The 20,192-nt window shown below is 45.3% G+C and overlaps 1 protein-coding gene across 5 annotated transcripts in view; it reads right to left on the reverse strand.

The window, feature by feature from the left end:
- The window catches only part of NfI (Nuclear factor I), a 61,908-nt gene extending 41,716 nt beyond the window's left edge, over nucleotides 1-20,192 (reverse strand). Inside the window, exon 1 of one of the 5 annotated variants that reach the window (XM_086980416.1) lies at nucleotides 17,520-20,192. The gene's annotated coding sequence lies outside the window, so the exon portion shown is untranslated. Of the gene's footprint in view, nucleotides 1-6,710; nucleotides 7,057-17,519 lie in introns of those variants that run through there. The other 4 variants (XM_022791003.2, XM_086980415.1, XM_086980414.1 and 1 more) reach the window with 4 other exon arrangements.

Here is a 20,192-nt window from a genome sequence, read left to right on the forward strand (position 1 = left end):
TGGAGCTCGTTTTTGCTTTCGCTCTTCATCACTATCGAACGTATTGATTATTTCTGATAATTGTTTGTTCGTCTGTGAGGTATCAGAATATTTACAGAATTGGCACGCTTACTCATATCCGTGTACTTATTGAATTTTCCATTTACGTATCAGCCTGCAGAGAAATCACTTTCTGTCTTTTGTTCGCTGTTTGCCGCTATTCTTTCGGGACCCGTCTTGATACAGAATACAGCTTGCCGGAATATAATGTATCAGAATGTTACATATTTGTTGCGAGATATTCTTTTCAAAATTTAATCACCTTGACTGCTTCGAATACTGCCGTTGAATCTATGCCCGTTGTGAGTGAATCCGTTTGACATCTCAGTTGAAATATGCGGTCGTTTGTCTGTCCTTGCTTCCGTGCGCTCAGCCTACCTGAGGCCACTGTGTTAGGCCATTATGTCGCTATTGCTGCAGAATAATAATAGTAACAACAACAACATGGCAATAATTACGACGCCGACAGTTACGATCGCAACAACAAGAACGCTAGATAACAGCAACGGGACATAATTGCACGCCGCAACGATCATAGAACAAAGCACTTTAGTTAGGTGTATGTACGTCTCTTCCCCTTATGATCATTGATTTTCGTTGTCGTCGCCGCCGCCGGCTGCAGTATTATAGAATATCCGATTATGAGCAAAACAAGAAAGTAGGACATAACGTTCGATGTGTGCCTGTAGATGCTCGTGTGTGGGGATTTTGGGTAACGACAAGATGTCAGATGGCGCGCGCTGGTATTATGTGTAGCGCCATATTTACTTACTGAAGTCTTTTTCTGTTTTTCCTTCCGTCTCGCTTCGCCCTCTTCCTCTCGTTCTTGTCACTGTTGGGATCAGAGGAGCAGCAGCACCAGCAGTAGGAAATATTACTATGACATCCGCAATTGATACTGGTACAAGCTGTTGTCACAATGGTCATGTTATTTATAATTCGCAACTTATGCTCTTGCCCTATATCTTCGCAACGCCAGCTTCGAAACGTTGGATTCTGTATGTGTGTGTGTGTGTCCTAAATAAACATCACCGACTTCGTGTTTGCTTCACCGACGTTGACAAAAGCGTGTGCAAAGGCCCCCTGCAGACGAGGACACTTCCGTCATCCCTCGTGCACTAACACGAAGGATAGGGGCAAAATGAGCTCAATGGAATACTATAGAAAAAAATCTGTGTGGAAACTGGAGATCCCCAGAAAAATGTATTGGTGAGTGGGTTCTGTGAGTGTGCATGTCTGGTAAGTGGTAAGATAAGTCTTGCCGGGCTTTCCGTAAGACTTGCTAACCGCGGCAACAGTTGCGAAAAATATAAATAAAGAAGAAAACAAACAGCTTCTTTACACAGAGACGAAGAACGGGTTTAATGGATCGAGGGAAGAGATGAATACCGCAGTTGAAATAGCGACAATGCCATACACAAAGCCTTACGAACAGACAGACACATGCAAGTAGACTTTGGTTGTTGCAACAGCTGATGCTGATGACTGTGATCGTGATGATGGCTATGTCTATTATAGGAATCGTACATTGCAGAGGCTTCTGAATGCTCGCACGGGGGCATCTTCGTACCGATTCAATGGCCCCACAACGGGAAAGAGAAAACTAACCAGTCGATCTTCTTAGTGTCAACCCTGTTGTATGAAGTTGCGTAACATCAATTAGTGCTGTTGCCGATACATCGAATGCTGTTAGAAACGCTAAACGGGAAAAGACAAGACTGCCATGTTGATTCCAGGCAGCGGAAGGAAATTTTCGAGAATATTACGTGGCGGCAGATCCTGATGATACTGTGCAGGCCACAGACGAATCCTTGTACAATTCATGTTGTATGTTGATTGCTTTAATTGCCGATTCAGTTTTTCCGAATTTTCAGAAAGCTATCCAAAATATTATTATAAAGGACGAGAAATCGATACCCCGTCACGCCCATCCCAGCGACGTTTCTTCTTTGACTAGAGACGGTCATCGTTGCGGCTACTGTATATATAACGGCGTCCCGCCCCAGATAAAATAACTCGTTATGGCCCGCTCAATAAAAAGTTGGCGAATGCTAGAGTAAAGTTGGCACAATGACGGCGTATGGCGCAAGGCTAGTTTAGACACGCCATTCGTATGAATCGCAGATGTAGAAAAACTACGTTCAATCGACGGAGCTTAAAATCAGAAAATATTTATTACGTCTTTTTTTTTTAACGAAAAAAAAGGCGGTCAAGCGTTGAATACGCTGTTCATCCGCTAGGGTGCCGATCAACTAGCCACCGATCAGAACCGTTTGAATTTCAAATTCTTCGAAATTACAATCATGAGTTGATATTGATAGGAGGATACGGATTTGTAGAAATGCTTATCTCCTGCCATAGAGATCACATTGTTGTCGCCATCATCGAACCCCCTGTACAGCAGAAACAATCTTAGCAGTACACAATGTTTCATTATTTCATTTGAAAAAAACGCCTCTCCCTGCCCCTAGTGGTTACGCAAAGCTACTGGAACTAGCAGTTGTAATAATAATAACAAGTGCCATCTGACTGTAAACATCTACTTTTAATAAACTATGAATTATTCGGTCTACATTTACTCGGAGTGGATAAAATATGGACCCTCGCTCGTCTTCTTTCATCCGCTAATTTTCGCCGCTCTTTTCTATTTATCGAACAGAAAATGTTGCGGAAGGTTCTCTTATAGCGCTTTACACAGGTTATGCAACGTAGAATAACTATTTAAGGGCTGACGCGCACGTCACAGAGCAAAAAGCACGCGGCAGAAACTGCCTATCAGGCGAGCACGGAGATGGCTCATTTCAAGGCAAAACAGGACATTTTAAGATGTCGAATTAAATTACTTAATGTTACGATACGATATTTGTCAAGATTTATTCGAATTGTTTACTGTGTTAAAAGTAAAATTTTGTAACTAGTAACTTGGGACACACATATCATATAATATAGTTTTATGTAGTCACGATTTTTATCTCAAGAGCTGATTTCACACCCGTTATGAAGCTGTATCCCATGTAACTATATATGAAGTATCCTATACAAAACAATTTAAGTATAAAAAAAGTTGACGTTAACAATTTCACTTGCCGCTTAACTTGTGTGAAAAATGTCGCGAGGTTTCTGGCCCTAGAACTCGTTCATTCGCTTAGTTATTCCAAGCACGATTTCCAGTATTCTGAGCGGCCTGTACAATCAACTATTGGCGATCATCCGTCTTTCGTTGAGTCTTTGTAAAATCAAAAAGCGACCGACAGCTTCAACAAAGAGCGTATATCCTCAAATCATTGACAATTAGGTGAAGCAGCTAACGAAACGGTGTTGTCTCTGACGCAATGCGCGTTCTCATCCGAATTTTTGGTTAGTTACATAAAAAATCTGAAGTGATTCTTAATGGTGTTGGCTTCAGCGTTACCCGCTGCTTTATTCTCCACCCTGGAAACAGGTTTCCGATGTGCGGGCCGCCCCTATCACGACTAGAATGGGTGGGACTCTAGTTGTCTGATTCGCCTACCTTACCCCTTCAGGCTGATGGCGTCTAACCATCGGTAGCGTTAAGTCGCGAACGGGGATACCCTCTCACGTATCTGATTCCGTATGCAATAAACCGTAACGATTTCCCAGGCACGGTAAGTCGATTATAACGCTAGACAAAGACGATGTAGACCAACAGAATTTAGGTTTACGAAAAATGAAATACGACTCCATTATGACTATATACCGAAAAAAACTATTATTTGTGCTTAATAAATCCATTAGGGTATGCAATAAAAGGGGTAAAGTAACTGTAGAGGTCCTGCTGAAGTAGGGCTGGCTCAGTTTATCTATTCTGTAGTATAACTTGCCATGGTGAACGTACAATGATCACACATACCGCATATACACCAAATAAATGGGCGTTAAATAAATTAAGAGCAATATCCTTTGGACATATATAATTCGTTGTTCCTAAGGTGTGGCCCTTGTCTGTGTCTTCTTCATTTTTAGCAATGATCATAACAAATGAGAATTGTTGTTTGAACTCAGTATCGTTAATGTAATTTCCCTCCTAATCTTATCGCTGATCTTAGCAGAGTCTCCGAGGAAGGAAAAGCCGAGATCACGTAAATAAGACCTTACGTATCATGCGAGCTAGAAATGATGATTTATTCATGAATATTTACGGCGCGTATATTGGGCACGTTTAGATTTTCTGTTGGCATCTTTTTTTTTTATCCAAGCTCGTCGACCGCTTAAAATGATGGTTTCGGTTAAATCAATAATCTTCGCAGTCGAAAGCCTTCTCCATCCAGACTAGCGGATACTGTCGATACACGACTTGGATAATTACTAAATAGGAGTTTAAGTCTCTCTCCTCCTATGACCACCTTTATAGACATAGACATCGACGTATCCGTTACAGCCAGAATTTCTACTGCTATCCGCGCAACACGATTTAACGACAAATATTCGATGCCGGCCGGCATTTGTGGCTATAATGACGTTGCCATTGGTAGCTGTTGGTGCCTATGAAGAACGATTGTTGATTTTCGAATGCCACTCCTTTCAACACGCTGCGGGCTAACTACGGCTAATGATCAAATAGGACAGGGTTAAATTTGTATCTGTACCGTTTCTGGCTCACACCCAACTACCGTGAAAGGCCAGTGAGATGACTGCCGGCTGATCCCCGATAGCCACAGGAGATTTTTGGCGACTCTCCTCTGCCTCCGTGCAACCGAACGAAGAAGATACAGGATGATCGAAAAGTTGCCGATCATGCTCAGAGAAGATAACGGCCGGAAAAGGCGATGCCGGCCAGTGACTTTTTGAGTGCGTTCTTGAGCTTTGGCGAATTTAGAAGCCGAATACGATTCAGATATTATGTCACTTAGGTGCTTTTAAGCATCTTTTTATATACCTGTTTATTCATTGCACGTAACGTACACCTAATTCGCAGACAGTGCTAGCAAATGTGCGTCTCTTTTTTCGTATTCCGCTTACTAATTTGTGAGCTACTTGACATGATCAGCTTCGTCAGCGAGGTGATTGCCATCGTACTGTCGTTAATGCCCTACAATGGAGGTAAACGCCTGATTTCAGACGGCCATCCAGTCGCCTTCGCAAGGAAAAATAGACGACGGAATTACGACGCTCATTGAGCATTTTCTTTTAAACCTACTGGATGGATTGGTATCGTATACTGGTATCGAATAGACCGGCTTTTTTGACTAGTACTCAAGGCGTATCGTGCAGAAGCGGAAATCCTAGAGGAGGCCATTGTTTGGCTCAGCAATCATCGTTTGCTGCGTAAGAAAACACTGACAGTGTTCGGCTTCAACGAATCGAATTAAGTTTCGTAATGACCAGGCTGACGATGATCAGAACTTTAACTTCGCGTTTGGTTAGAAGGTGCACATCCGTATATTGGTTAGTTCTAAAACTGCAAACTTACGAATACAAGAACTAGTACGCTAGTTTTTAGTTTAACCTAGTTCCCATTATCTATCTATACAATTGATGCGGATAGGACTGTTTCAGCCGATTTTAATCTCCTTTCTATAGTGCCGACATCTGAGCGCCGTGGCTCACACTGGGGCCATCTGTTTCCGTAAACAAAGTCTAACCACGATAGCGATTTAAACGCAAGTCGTCGTAGAACTTTCTCGAATAGAAACCATCTCTGATATGGCAAGATGCACATTTCAAAGAGATCATATCATCGAAGATTGGTGCGACAAATCGCATCTAGGCGTCCATCCAAAATGCACAAGGTGCCCCACCAACGAATAGTTGCAGTCTAACCAATGTGATTCATATATATCAGCAAAAGTGAAATAGTTAATTACTATATATATATATATTAATAGATAGTTAAGTGTTTACGCTGTCGGTAAGATAGAGGTAATTGGCTGTAGAGCAAAATAATAAGGCTGCACCGTATCTGTGTCTATAGGTACGACTAACTGATACAATAGCACGTTTTCGTTCTGTTCGTCCGACATGGCTGCATGGAGCGCTATTATCCGTCGGCCGACGACAGAATGAAAGTGTTGCTAGAAATTTCAAACATTTTCGATATTGTGATTTGTTCTCGCATTCTTTCGGGTTCGCGCGTTCGGTTTCATCTGGAAGCTCTGCTGCACCTCGAATTTTCTTCAAGTCTACTTTGACTCGATAATTTACTTTTGCTTGCTCGGTTGTTCATGGACGGTGGCCGATTTCGTCGGACTTTGTTGTACGTTGCGACGGCTACAAATTGGCACCAACAACGATTGGATAATTCGTGCTAGTGGTCGTTCCTGGTGGCCGTTTGTTTCGGCCACGGCCAAAATGCCTGTTGCTACTTGAGTCGAATAGAATCTTCTTGGTTCAGTGGCATCGGTCAGGTATCGGTAGTGGAATCATCATGATATACCATAGTTTGCTGTAGTTAGTACGGCTCGGTATATCTGAACAAGGACAAAGAACTAAGCGAAGTTAGATTCGTCCTTTTGCGTTCATCTCGTAGTCGCCCTATCTTGGCAGACGACCTCTCCCCTCCCCTGATAACGACTCTGACTACATTTGTTACTAGTCCAACGCAAAGACACACGCATAAACATACACACACACACATACACACTCAGAGAGCAACTTAGTCTATACGAAGGTTAGATACTGAAAGGCGAAAAAAAGCAGTTCCACCATCTTACCTCTTTAGTATTATTCCTCCGCGATCCGCCAATGGCAGTAGGCAGCAGAGATAGGGGCAACTACTGAGAGGTTGGTCGCAGGCGGTTGCCTTGCTTTGACGGCCCTCGCCGTTGCCCGGCAGCAAGCGCAGTTAGCGGGCCGACGAGAAACAAACCACTTCAAGGACAGCAGTCAACTATTAGCGTTTGTAAAAAACGAGACCAGACCATGGTCATAACATGGAGAGTTTGTTACCACTGCCGGGTCCAGCCGCTGCGGCGGCGACGGCGGCAGCAGCAGCAGCACGGAGCAAGCTGGCCAACCCATCGTTTTACACGTAACAGCGGCGTAGACATGCCAACAACGTTGTAATGAACTACCACTGGGTGGCCAGTATATGAAGGATAACAGAAGAGGGGGCTAGAATAGTAGATCGAGTAAGAAGACAAGATCTGAGAAAAAGAATAAATCGAGGAAAAAGATTTTGAAGCGGAGGATATCGGTGGCGGCGGCGGCGGCGGCGGCGGCGACGACGACGACGACGACGTACAAGAACAACTTCAGGGTACTAGACGCGCCGAAGAAACACAAACGAGGGAAAGCGAAATGGAGCTAGATAGAAATATAGTACATGTGACAGTGCACGTACACGCCCAAATGCTTCGACAATAGAGCTAGAAAAATTAGGGGACACATGGGCTGCCAGGCAGGCCTGGCGGCAGGCGGGGGAACACAGCGCGACCTTCAGCGTGTATTGCCGGGGCGGGGAAGAATTAGAATCGTAAGAAATCAGCTTACCCCTGCTTGCTTCCTGATTGAGCGGGAAGGACTGATAGTAAATAGGTCTAAATGGCTTGGATAGCTAAGACGGAGTTAAACTGAGCGTTTTTCATTTCCCTGGAACTTCATCCTGGCACGACCGCCAGCTTGTTCTGGAAATGACAACGCACATATATTTCTGTGCGTGTATGTGCGCGCGTTTGCTTATAAAACAAGCTAGGCAGCTGGGGAACGAGAAGATGGCGATGGGAGGTCTGAAAAAAGTGTCATCGCTCTGAGGTGATGACAAAACTGGCCCCGTATCCATACGTACAGGTAATAGCAATGGTAGTTAGATTGTGGCGATGACGCTGACTGTAGTGGAGGTCGGCCAAGTTGACTTTCACCCAGTCTAAGCCAACAATCTGTTGCAACAAAAAATTAACTGAGGCATTTTGAGGCGCTTGCCGTCTTCTCAAAAACTCGATAATATTCCAAGGAGAACAGGGCAGTTCGCCAACATCGTCTGAGTGAATCAAGCGCGGAAACGAAAGTCGACGAACGCACGCAATATACGCGTGATATACGCCGTGACACGCGCATACATTCATAGAACTTAGACCAAGAATTACATCGGAGACCTAAAAAAGAACAGCAAGTGAAACATGCGCACGGATGAGAAAGAGATTTTACCTAACACGAGACAAGCGAATAGATACATAAAAATCGTCCAGTAACATAAAAGCAATGAGGTGAGCGTTCGACATGCGTTGACGACAATGGTAACGCTGGCAACGATTGGTAACGGACAAAAACTAACGCTTACAGAGACCTGACATGTGGCGGCCTAGCTAATGGTCAGTAACAGCGTAATGCGTTTTTCCTAATCATCAACCAATCCAGATCCTGAAATACCAACCCAGTGAAATAACTATAACTTTTCTTTTGCATTTTCCTTTATCGCAGAGTGAGAAAATGTTCAGGAAGTCTGAGTCGATTTGTTCTATCCTAGAATACTAGCTCACCTATGGAAATAGTGTACTACTACATTATTTCCATATAGATCATATTCGCTTCGGACGATCTCTCAACATAATGCTAACGCTACTTGTCATACCTCTTGAAACATAGCAAATACATGACATACAAATACGGTGTCAAGCCATCATTAAATCGATAACACTACACCGAAAACGTTAAAAACGTTTTACACTATGTTACCCTTAAAGTAACGGCGACAGATCGCTGTTTCGTCTCACTAATTCCTAATTAGCATATGGCAATAAGACAAAATCTATGGTGTTAACTGTATAAAAAAAAGCTGCTATTTCCCGAATGATACGTGTGACCTTTTTTGACTGTCAGCACTTGCTACACTTTCGCTACGTTCTCTTCTATTATAATAGTCGCCGAAGCTATCCGATGTTTTTCTTTGGGGCATTTCTGCTATTGCAATACGCTTAAAGCGTCAACTAATGGTGATACGTCGACATTCCTGATATATCCCGCATTGTCAAGTCACTTTCATTTGTCATTTTGCAGCCCCTAGATCCTCCATTGCGACAACGCTATTTTCCATGCACCCATCGATACGCAACCAATATATATGGTCATACATGGCGTACCGATAGTAGATCGTTCATAGAGAAAGCCGTGCGATCAGGCGTCCAGAAATAGCAGCATTAGCATGAATCTTTGTTGTTGTAGCACCTGCCATCATATTACATGTTGATTACGTACATATTTGTGTATTATATTGCGTGTACTACGATATTTGAACATACTATTATTATATGTACTACTAGAATAATAGTGGCAGCGTTCCGGACACCGTAATGACAGCCTATTCAAGTCCTGTTAGCAACAGTTGTTATTAGCCGTTGTTGTTGTTGTTGTAACTTATGTTCTGCCTATTACAGTTACTACTTCCCTTCCCATAGCATTGCCTAGGCACAGGCGGTGGCAACGGCAGCAGCAGACTTGTTCTGCTGTTATCATCGCTCGCTGACTTTTCGTTGCTGGGTTGCATGGCTGGGCGGTTAGGCGACTGGGCCGTCTGTGTGTGTGCGCGCGCGTGTACATGTCGACGTGTCGCTCATGCTGTTCTTACTGATCTTGCCGATGCTGCTATGTAATTGGGTGCGTATGTGTGTGCGCGATAGCAATAGAGGAACAAGGTCATCAGAAGTCCAAGGCTGCTGCCATTGCAGCTGTAACCGCCGCTGCCGCGTCTTCCGTCTGGGTTTGCCGCTGGTTCTTCATCAGTCGCCATCGCTTCATCGGAGACCAGTCCGGTCGGCCGGCCGGCTAAACGGACGGACGTGGCAGCCCACTTCGTCGGGCTTCGCAGACGCCTTCCCCCCGTCGGCAGAAATCGTAGCTGCACCATCACGAACGGCAGCAACAATTGCGGGACCAGCGGTTCTTTGACAATCTGTCTCTCGATTCGGTGCTGTCACTGAGTCGACCAGTCGCTGGGTATGTGTTTATGTCCATCCGTTCTGTCTGATGGCGCAGCTGCTGCTCGCACAGCAGCGGCAGCTGCCGTCAACGCTTTCTCGCGTCGTACCCAAACCCAGTACGGCCGCAACAGCAGCAGAATTGAACGGTTTTAGCTAATCGATTCGACTACTGTCGACAGAACAGAAACGAGAATGAAGAACGAAAGAAAGAAGATCGGCATCGCGGCCAGTTCAACTATTTTACATCATCATCATTACCGCTATCGGCATCGGCGTCAGCAACAGTTTAGTAAAAAAAAAAAAAAAAAAATAGTAATTTCCATTATCCGCATAAATTGTCAAGTAATATGTGTCATTCGCGGGCCTTCAAACAGTGACCTCTGGTCTTTTTCAGCTGGAAACTTGGTTAACCGCTGCGTCTACGCGATACTTCAGTTACAAGCGATCTCATCTATAATTATTATTATTATACAGCGGCTTAAAAGAGAAAAGCATCAGCGTTTGGAATGACGCCGATAACTTCGAACGCAGCTACAACCCCGCTACAGCAGACCCCAAATGAGAGCTAGTGAAAGGGCCCAGTGTAGTAGGGGGCGAACCCAACACCGGTATATCATCACTAGGCGGTAAAAACATTCGATGAACTTATGTAGTGTGTTGTTTGGGCTCGTCGGTATCTGGAAAAGTTACAGAAAAAAACAGAGAGTTTTTGTGCGGTCCCAGCGACACGACTGGCGATTGTACCTGGTATATGTGTTCTTTTTTCCACCAATCTGCTATGCCTTCAGCTCGATTAGCTGGACGGTTTATGGACGATGGCCTGAACGCAACACAATGCAACCACAAACTATGGTACGCAATCTTCTTTTCCACCAACTACCTTTTCTTACATTTGTTTGCCTTCTCTTTGTATCTCTCCTACCTAGCTACTGCCACATGGGCAGATATCAAGGATAAACATACTCAACATGTATAACGACACACATCGAACAGACATATGACGCCATTTTACCCCCCCACCGCCCCTTTCGCAACGATCTGTTACGTAACTCTCTCAACGTCGGCGCAGAAACGCCAGAAAGGAAAAAACCGCCTCTCAAATCTCGTGTGAAGCTTTACACAAACCGATTGAACAGTACGCAGTAGACGCTGGCCGGTGCAGTTGGAATGAATATGATACGCTTCAAATCAGCCGAGTGCTTAAAGTTCTGGATATAATTGTGATGACAATCGTATTCGTGTTAGAACGATTCTGTAAGACCACAACAATAACAGCAGTCTGTCTCGGATCCATCATTGGGTAATCAAGCCTTTACCTCCATCGTGGCAAGCAGACTAATGTCACCGATGACAAAGTTCTGCGCGAACGAGACCGGGTTAGAGGAAGGCAGGCGAAGCCGTATCAGGCTTATCCAACGACACATATATGACAGAATTTAAGAGAATATAAAAAAGTTTTTTTTTCAATGCATAACCACAAGCTAATCGCGCTTGTATCCAGCTACACTTTTCAAACAATAACAAGTTTTCATTCTACATTTAGAAGGGACATGAATAACGCTAACTTACAATGTGATGATGGGTGACTAGCGTCAACAGAAGTTGCGGCAAAAAAAAAAAAAAACAAAAAAAAGAAAATAGTAGTCATGATAACAATATCCATAATGCGAGTGTCACCAACACAAGAACCCATGATATACGTAATATAACAAACGATCTTATTCATGGATAATCGCACAAAAATTAATCCAAAAGAAAGCGGAAAACGCTAAGTTGTATTTGAATGCCACGCTAAAGCGATGCGTTTTTATGTGACTAACTACAGGATTCTAATGATCATGCAGGTCTCTTTTTAGGCAGGCCACGTACGTGACGGTTGGGCAAGTAAATAAATTTACGACCCGGCGACGCGTCCCATGTGCCATTGGGATTCTGCCAGACAGTGTGACAATATTTAGACATGTATCGTATATGCTTATATAAATAGAACGAAAAACTTAATCATAATTCTAAGCAAATCAAGTGCAAAAAACACTATCATAATTAAAGAAATGACAAAGTGCGCTAGTCTATGACATACTATTGGTCACATAAAAATACGACAAGATACCTTTGCTAACCGCCATTCGTTTCGACAGCCGAGACCAGAAATCGAGAAAAAAAAAGAATGGTACCAGCCAGCCAGCCAGCCAGCCAGCCAGCCAACCAGCCAGCCAAATTTCGAGACTTGACTGGACAACGGAGAGATACAACAGGGTGATAGCAAGAAACAATTACGCTGGTTTAATTATAGCGTTCGTCACATAATTAGCTAAACAATGGAAACTGCTTGCTAACTATATGATACGCACTTGTCGCATAATAGCCAATGAATAGAGTAGCAGCAATGAATAGCGGCCTCTTAAATGACGTTTTCGTACTTTGTTCTACTATTATGTAAAACGAGACCTTTACGGGACATGAGAGGACAACGGGCGTCGGACGCTAGGGGAACATGACGGTGTACCGTCTGTCCTCGTGGGGACAAGCAAATGTTTGTCCCCTTACTTGCAATATGTATCTGATCTGCTTCATAACATAGAGTAAAACTGCAATAAAAACCGTGCAGACCGCCGCTTAAGCCACGTTCAGTATAGTCACCTCGGTTATTTTAGTGCACCAGAGGCAAAAGGATATGTTGATTACGTCGGTGAGACCTATTTATACAAAAATGAGAAATATGTATACGTCCACCAGTAGCTATATAATTTCGGTTTGCGTCTATTGAGATCAATTGCAAACGTATGTATTTGTTCAGTAGCTACTGAATATCTCCACAGGAAGTTTATGGTCCAACGATGCCACCTACTGGATGTCATCTGAGTAGCCAAACGGGTTAAAGTATTTTTCTACAACATGAGAATTATTGATAGCTTTGTGAAGCGGCGGGAAGAAGCAAAATGGCGACTCGCAATTATTTGAAGCTAAAGTTCAGGGGTGGTGAAGAGTACGACATAAACCTAATCAGATGGCTGACAGATACATTTCGTAGGTTGGACGTAGCGTGAAACCAGGAAATGAGTATCGCATCAGTATTATCTTTTCGTCTATTCTACATCGGTATCGATAAACCCTTTAACAACAGCATGACCCGTAGAATAGGCCCAGCCACCAGCCAGCCAGCCAGCCAGCCAGATAAGCGTAGTGGTCAGTAGATATGCTTGATCGTGATTTCGGGTGGCAGTGGTGTTCTGGTGCTGAACTTAAACCCATGACAACCAAGCATCGACTAGCAGAATACCGCGATTATCGTAGTTGTAGTCGAAGTGCCGGTACGACGATGGTTGTGGTATCAGAGGGTGGCAAGAGAAGTGTTCTAGGTTTCAGCCGCCGCCTCCTCGCAGGTTCCTGTTCTTGATGCGACCATTACTGCTATTGCTGCTGCTGGTGCTATAACGGCAACTTTCACGGCCAAGGTCACGCCGTGGGCCAGCCAGCGTTGCGTGATTCGCAGCTAGCTAGTCCCCACTGTCGGGCCCACTACCGGACAGATATCATCGCCAATGAACCCAGTGGCCGACTGAGGTCGACAGTTCGAGCTGCTAGACCGGCCTGGGCTGCAATTGGAAACGACCTGCTTTTCGCGTCGAAGGAAGGGTCGTTCGATTCTGCGAATTGTCTCTTGTTGATTGGCTACACAAAATGACACTGCTGTGGAAGCAAAGAGTTAAACATACTCTACGTTCATCGGCGCATCTCTCGTAAAGTCTTGGCCGTCTGCAAGCACACTCGTTTTGATGCAATCATAAAGGGCAGTATCCCAAGAACAGACAGGATGAATATGCCCATTTAGTATAGTCGTATACTACTGGTAAGCTATAGATTCCTACGAAAAGATTGTTCTTTTCTCTTCCCATTCGATTCGTTCTAAAAGGGCAAAGTTTTCGTACAGTGTCGAAACGTTCAGTATCAGAATACGATAGTGACAATGTTCTCTCGCGGATTATGTAAATCGCTTGATATATATACCGGTTTACTGTAACAAATCAGCATTAAGAAGACGCGGGCTCTGTTAAAAGGTAACAATGTATGAAGTGGCTTTCTCGTCCGTAATGTGCTAGCGGCGACATCATTTTTGGATTCAGTCATTTTGGATCAAAATATACGTCACCAGGCGAGCAATGCCCACCGGGTTGATTTGGTCGCCGGATTAATAAGCCGAAATCCCTAGCACATCCCTCGTGACCGAAGGGAACATGCAAGTTATCTGTCCGCTGTCAAGACGAATAATTGTCGATGTTTGTTGCCTCGGAAATGCGGTACGGGGTGGCCGCAAAGGCACATAATGCCACCATAAAACAAATATATCTAAATAAAAATGGTGCAACGAGTACGGGAAGCAATTCGGCCCAGCACCCAACGATACCTCAACTAAGTACTCAGTTAATCCGAATTTAACAGACGCTTCTATCTTCTTAACGAATATTTGGGAGAAGAAAATCCAACCAACGGGGATCTGCCCTCGTTCATAGTCGAACAAGGCTGTATAAGGGCTTAGCAATCGAAAAGAAGTAAATGTACGAAGCGTTCAGTGTCATGCTTCATTGTGGTATATACTTAATCGAGATAATTATCCTTTTAGCAGTCTAATAATACTTCATTTTATCCCCTAAAAACTCTGTAAACCCTATATTCGTTTCGAACTATCTACACTTCTACCGACAGCGTAGGATATTTTTGCAGAACTACTAAAATAAATCGATCCAAGTTGAATCCTAAAATTGATATTTGTTATAGTTGTCTATGGCCATCTAATTATTGTAGTGGTCTTTTTCTCCCCGTGCGCGATATGCATACTCGTCACATAAGTGTCTAAAATTTTTCCGTACTTTCTAGCGCTCTGTAATTGCCAACGCTCTGTAATCGCATGTTTGTCATGATTTGCCTGTCGTTATCATGGTACGTACAACGTTTATCTATATTTCTCGCCTGCAAGGACTGAACACATATCGTACGTTCTTGTACGACGCCGAAAGACGGCATACTTCGACGGCGGGGGAGGCTGTTGGTACTACTACCAATAATGAAACGCTTTAACGTGAAATGAGTTACTGCAAATGCTGGTGACGATGATACGAGTTGCCGTTGCCACGGCCTTTGGTACGTTTTCCGATCTGTGGCTTCGACTGCGTTGGTTATCGTTGCTGTCGGTAACACCGCTCTTCGTAGATCCTGGCGAAAGGCGGAAGTGATTGGTTGCACGCGGTGTTGCGACATTGCGTTAACAATAATAGACAGAGCGACGACACCGTCAGTAGCGGCGGTAGCAGTAGCAGTCTAAGTGACTACAGCATGCGTAGTAAAGCTGAGCCGCTATAGTCGTCGTCAACACGGATTCGAACGCGAAGAAGCACAGAAGATGCGTCGCCACAGCATCAGTCTCTTGTTCGCCACAATTGTCGCTGCTGCTTGCGACACAGCACGGGGCACGTCGAAGACGGCTGACGAAACAGACAGCGACCGGCTTGAGGGGTTATTCGAACAGAAAGTCGAAAGTGTTTCGGCTTTGACAAAACCGGCTAGTCCAAGATATATCCCGCAATAATGCTTGTATGATATCTTTGTCAGTCGTCAAGAGACGAACCTGGTACAGCTTACCAATAATAACCTTTTGATGGAACGAACGAACTTTTTTTTTGTCTGTTCTTATTATATTCGTTTAGACTAACAACGGCTGGAAGGATGAGAAATACCTAAGCAATTATATACCTATCGCCTATGATGCGTAGGACCAATGAATTCGTTTTTCGACTTTATACTCGATACGATCAGTCTGAGGTATCGACCTTATCTAAGCGACTTCCATTTTATTACTTCTAAAACGATTCAGAAGAATGACCTAAGTATCATTCGCGGTGCTGTTACATCCGATTGAACCTGTGCATCGACGACTGACCGTCAATATATTATTCAGTCTAAATTCCCGTTATGAATTTAGCTACCGCTTTTTAGCTGCAGTAACCGCTAGACCCACATCTCCTTCCGTCGCTGATTCCACATCGGTGAATGTTTCAATAATCCTGCGACACATTACCTACATCTGCACGAGATATATATATATATATATAAATAAGGTACTGCGGTATGCAATGATTCCTTGGGAACTCCGTTAAGTGAGGCGCACTGAGGTACTCCGTCGCGCGAACTAATTCGCCAGCCATGGTCGTACCGCTGTACTCTTATGCGTACTAACTGCCAACTAGCCCGTTTATCTTACCGTCGTATAAGTGAGCAAGACATAATACTTGGTCCAATGTCTCGAAGTCACTCGATGATAAGCACAAGGCTGTGACTGGGCCTTATGTGGTGTATGTGTAGCATGCGTTCGCATACTTCTCTTCTGAACTGACTAGGTCTATCCCATCTGCGTTCCATTCGATTGAATTTAGTCTGAGTTCAGTTTGGTTTAGCTTTCTCCGTTCATCGTAAAATCTTTCATTCGGGCACTGCAGATGGCACACACTATACAATTGGCCAGACTGGCAGACGACGAGGCGACCAGGCCAACTGGCTAGGTTATCGCACTCAGCTGGCGTCGTGGTAGACGCGGCGGCGGTGGCGGCGGCGGCGGCGGCGGCGACGGCAGCGGCAGCTAGATAGCAGAAAGCTACTAGCTTCTTTTAAGCTGAGTTACCCAACCGCGTCAAAGACCTTCTGACTATTCCCCCTGGTAAAAGCAGCTGGAGTGCTGTTACTTGTGGTAGTCTCCGTAGTGCGCAGACTGCGATCTTCAACCGCGGTCGCGATACAGCAGCCAGTAGCGTGTTCTGCACTGCCTATGGCCAGTCCTGCTGACTTCAGAGGGTTATATAGTCCGTTCGTGTTGTTTGCGTCCACTTTGTCCCTCCGTCCTTGTGCCTGTTTATCAGTGATCGAGGATAGCCGAACAGAAAATTTCAAGTTTCAAACTCTATTCGCGGCGGTAGCAGCAATAGGAAAAAGCAACGGCACTTCAACCAGTGTCGCAAGCGTCTGTCTTCTTCGGAGTTCCCGATCACGATATGGCTACAGTGGAAATTCTCTTTTAAGTTCCGTTAAAACAACAGCAGCTGCAGTCTATCTGTTGTAGTCGACTAGACAAATTCAAGAGACATAGAGCGTCAGCTGAAATGCGTCCAGATCGACAGCATAATGACGCTTTATTGTCCGGCGTCCCCTTCCTCTATCTCTCTTATCACTCGCATCATACGTGATGTGTATCTTATCATAGCTAGAGGTGATACACACGAGGATGACGATCGTACATTTTCCATAGTAGCAATTTTTTTTGTCACCAGACGCAACAACGAACAGGTTTCCTTGGCGTTCGTCGCGCTCTCGTAAATAATCGATGCTTTTTCGTTGCATATACAATAACGCATGAAACGTAACTTCTTTAACTACTTATCATTTGTTCAGACTTGACACTCTGCAACGTTACGCTCCAGATAACCGTCGACACGGCGACAGTTACGTCTGCGGTAATGTTTCACTTATCTACTAATACTGCGACACATGCATTATTCATGTACATATATATATATATATATATATTGTTTCTCACCGTTCGGAAATCATTATACAACTTACCTGGTTAATCCGCGTTGACAATGACGACCGTCGTTCGGAATGACAAAGCAGTTGGGTACAACTGTGTCAGTTGGTGGGTATATCGCTATATCGATAGATTTGGTACGGTCGTACGTATCTATATCCTTCGTGTCGTTGACGTAAAACGCTGCTAGCTCGAACGGAGCTGGCTACAAGGCCCACATATGCACTATTCGCTATGTCCACATCTAATTCGCATCCCGTTGCGCCAGCTGCACTGGCTGGGCTTGGAGTGAGAGCTCAGTCCACAAGGCAGTTGAAACACGGCCACCAAAATACTAAACACCACAGGACCAATCCGCAAGCCGACCCAACCGACCCCACACTCCAACACCTCTCTACTATTACAACAACTGTTACTTCACGTACTCGTACTTCTTCTTCTGTTTTGTTCGTAAGACTCAATCTAATGATCCCGAACAATCGCGGCAGGCGCAGCAACAATGGGGAAGGCTGATATAAGGAACGTTTGCGCTATAATTGTATGTGCGTGTAAGTAGATGTAGTCCGCCTGCGCGTAGATGCATCCTACCGATGTACGGCCGTATCGCGATGTCGTATCTTCTCGATGTGTATGTATTATCTATACAAATATGGAAGGTATAATCTTGCTTGCTAGTTGAGCTTAGCCGTCGTCGTCGTTCCAGCCTCCCCTAGAATGGTCCGTCGGTCCGTCCCGTCTGGTCCGACCGAAGAGACCGTTCTCTTTGGGGGAGCTGCAACTACCCCCTGTTTCTACTTCTGCTGCTGCTTAAGTTGTTGATGACGACGGAATTGCTGCTGTTGCTGTTGTTGATTTTGATTATGGCTATGATAGTGATGATGATGACAATACGGAGGGAGCACTGATCTGTCTTAGTGGCCTCGGTGTCCTCTCTCACTTCCCAGGAGGGCTAGCAGCAGAGCAATACCGAGAACGACACCACTGTATCCTGAGGTCGGAGGCTTTGACAGAAGGATGTGGAGCCAAGGAAATGGGTGAGACCAGGCGCCGTGCTCTCTCCACTCCCCGAGAACAAGAAGAAGAGATCGAAGCGTTCCCGGACGTCGGACAAAAGCAAAGCAGGCGCAACGGGCAACACCGCGCACCCCACGGGGATGGGGGGTGGGAGTGACGGCGACGGCAGGCTATGCAAGCTAGAAGGTGAGGGCATCAGACAAGACGGACGAGATGCTATGAGTAAGAACTGCAGCACAACCAAGTTCGAATGAATACAGCTGCAGACGACATACGATAATTCAAATTCTGGAGTGCGCCAAAAGATCAGCTTGCGTTCGCTTGCGAGTTATCACTGCTATCAATATGGCGGAGATCAACAACAAGTTGTGTAGTGTAGAATGAGGTTCGAAATGGTGGCGAAACTCCGTCTTCTGTCACTCAAGTAGATTTATTCCTTATAGATCCGCATTGCTACGGGCCATTTATAACAAACGGATACATACACGCACGAGAGCCCGCGGTCCGCTTTACACCAACTTCACGTTACCCTACTTTTCCTTTCTCGGTGTGTGGTAATACGTAGACATGCGCTGATGTATCGCTACTGTCCTTCTGTCGCTTTTGAATTCAGCGTTTCCTAGCGCCCCTCTCTCCAAAATCGTGCTACCCTAAACCCTACTGCCTATCATACAATGTTATAGTAGATTGTATTAATCCATGGAAACGTACACAAGTTGCGCGCCAACATCGGATAGACTAGTTGTAAAAGTACCTATGTCGCGCACTCTACGTTGTGTTTGGCGCCTCACTTCTACTAAAGTCGTCGTTATCCTTCGATTCTCTTTCCCGTTTCTTTTCTCTCTCTCTCCCTTTCTCTCTCTCTCTCTCGGTCTTTCTCCCTCTCTCTCTCTCTCGCGCCTCCTCCGCCCTTTTCTCTCTGGCTTTTTCCTTTTCTTTTCCTCTGCCTTTGTCTTCCTTTTGTCACACATTCAGAGCTTTAATCGTACGAACGAAAACCGCCATTGACACGAGCGAAAAATTTTCACCGCGTTCTATCTCGACCAGTCGACCACTGACGCTGTTGTGGCCACTGCTGATCGCTCATCACAGCCTACAACTACAACTACCGGTGCTGCTGTTCGCGCTGCGCGACAGCGGGTCGCAACGGATAGTAACAAACGGTGACTTCTTCGCACGGCTGCTGTTTAGCTAGCTGCTTTGGCGCTTTGCTACGGCCAATGCTAAGGCTGCCAGTGCTGATCGTACTGCTGCTGTCGCCACTGCTGTTTGCTGTAGGCCTACAACGGCCGCTAGTCCGCGGCCGCGGCCGCGGTTTGCTGTCGAGCACTGCGCGGTGGGGAAGGAGCGAAGTAAGAGGAAAGCGCATGGAGAGCCGCTACTGCGGTTCGATGTCGCCTTTGCCGCCAACAGCCTCCACCGTTCGCTGCTTCTCTCGCAGCCAGCAGCATTAGCGACAGCATTCGCCTCAGCAAAAACGCGGTAGTAGGACTACAGCAGTAGTAATAGCTATAGCGGAAAGCAAGGGGCTGATACACAGCTACGGATGCGCAAACCCTCTTCCCGATGGCGGCGGCGGCGGCGACGACGACAGCGGCGGCGGCGGCGGCGGCGCTGGAGGCAGCCAGACGAAAGTAATAACCGGATGCTTTTCAGCTGACGCGTGCAACGGCCGGACACCGCGCCGTTTCTGC

Source organism: Varroa destructor, unplaced genomic scaffold, assembly GCF_002443255.2.
Source record: "Varroa destructor unplaced genomic scaffold, Vdes_3.0 BEIS01000002.1, whole genome shotgun sequence".
Taxonomy (NCBI): Eukaryota; Metazoa; Arthropoda; class Arachnida; order Mesostigmata; family Varroidae; genus Varroa; species Varroa destructor.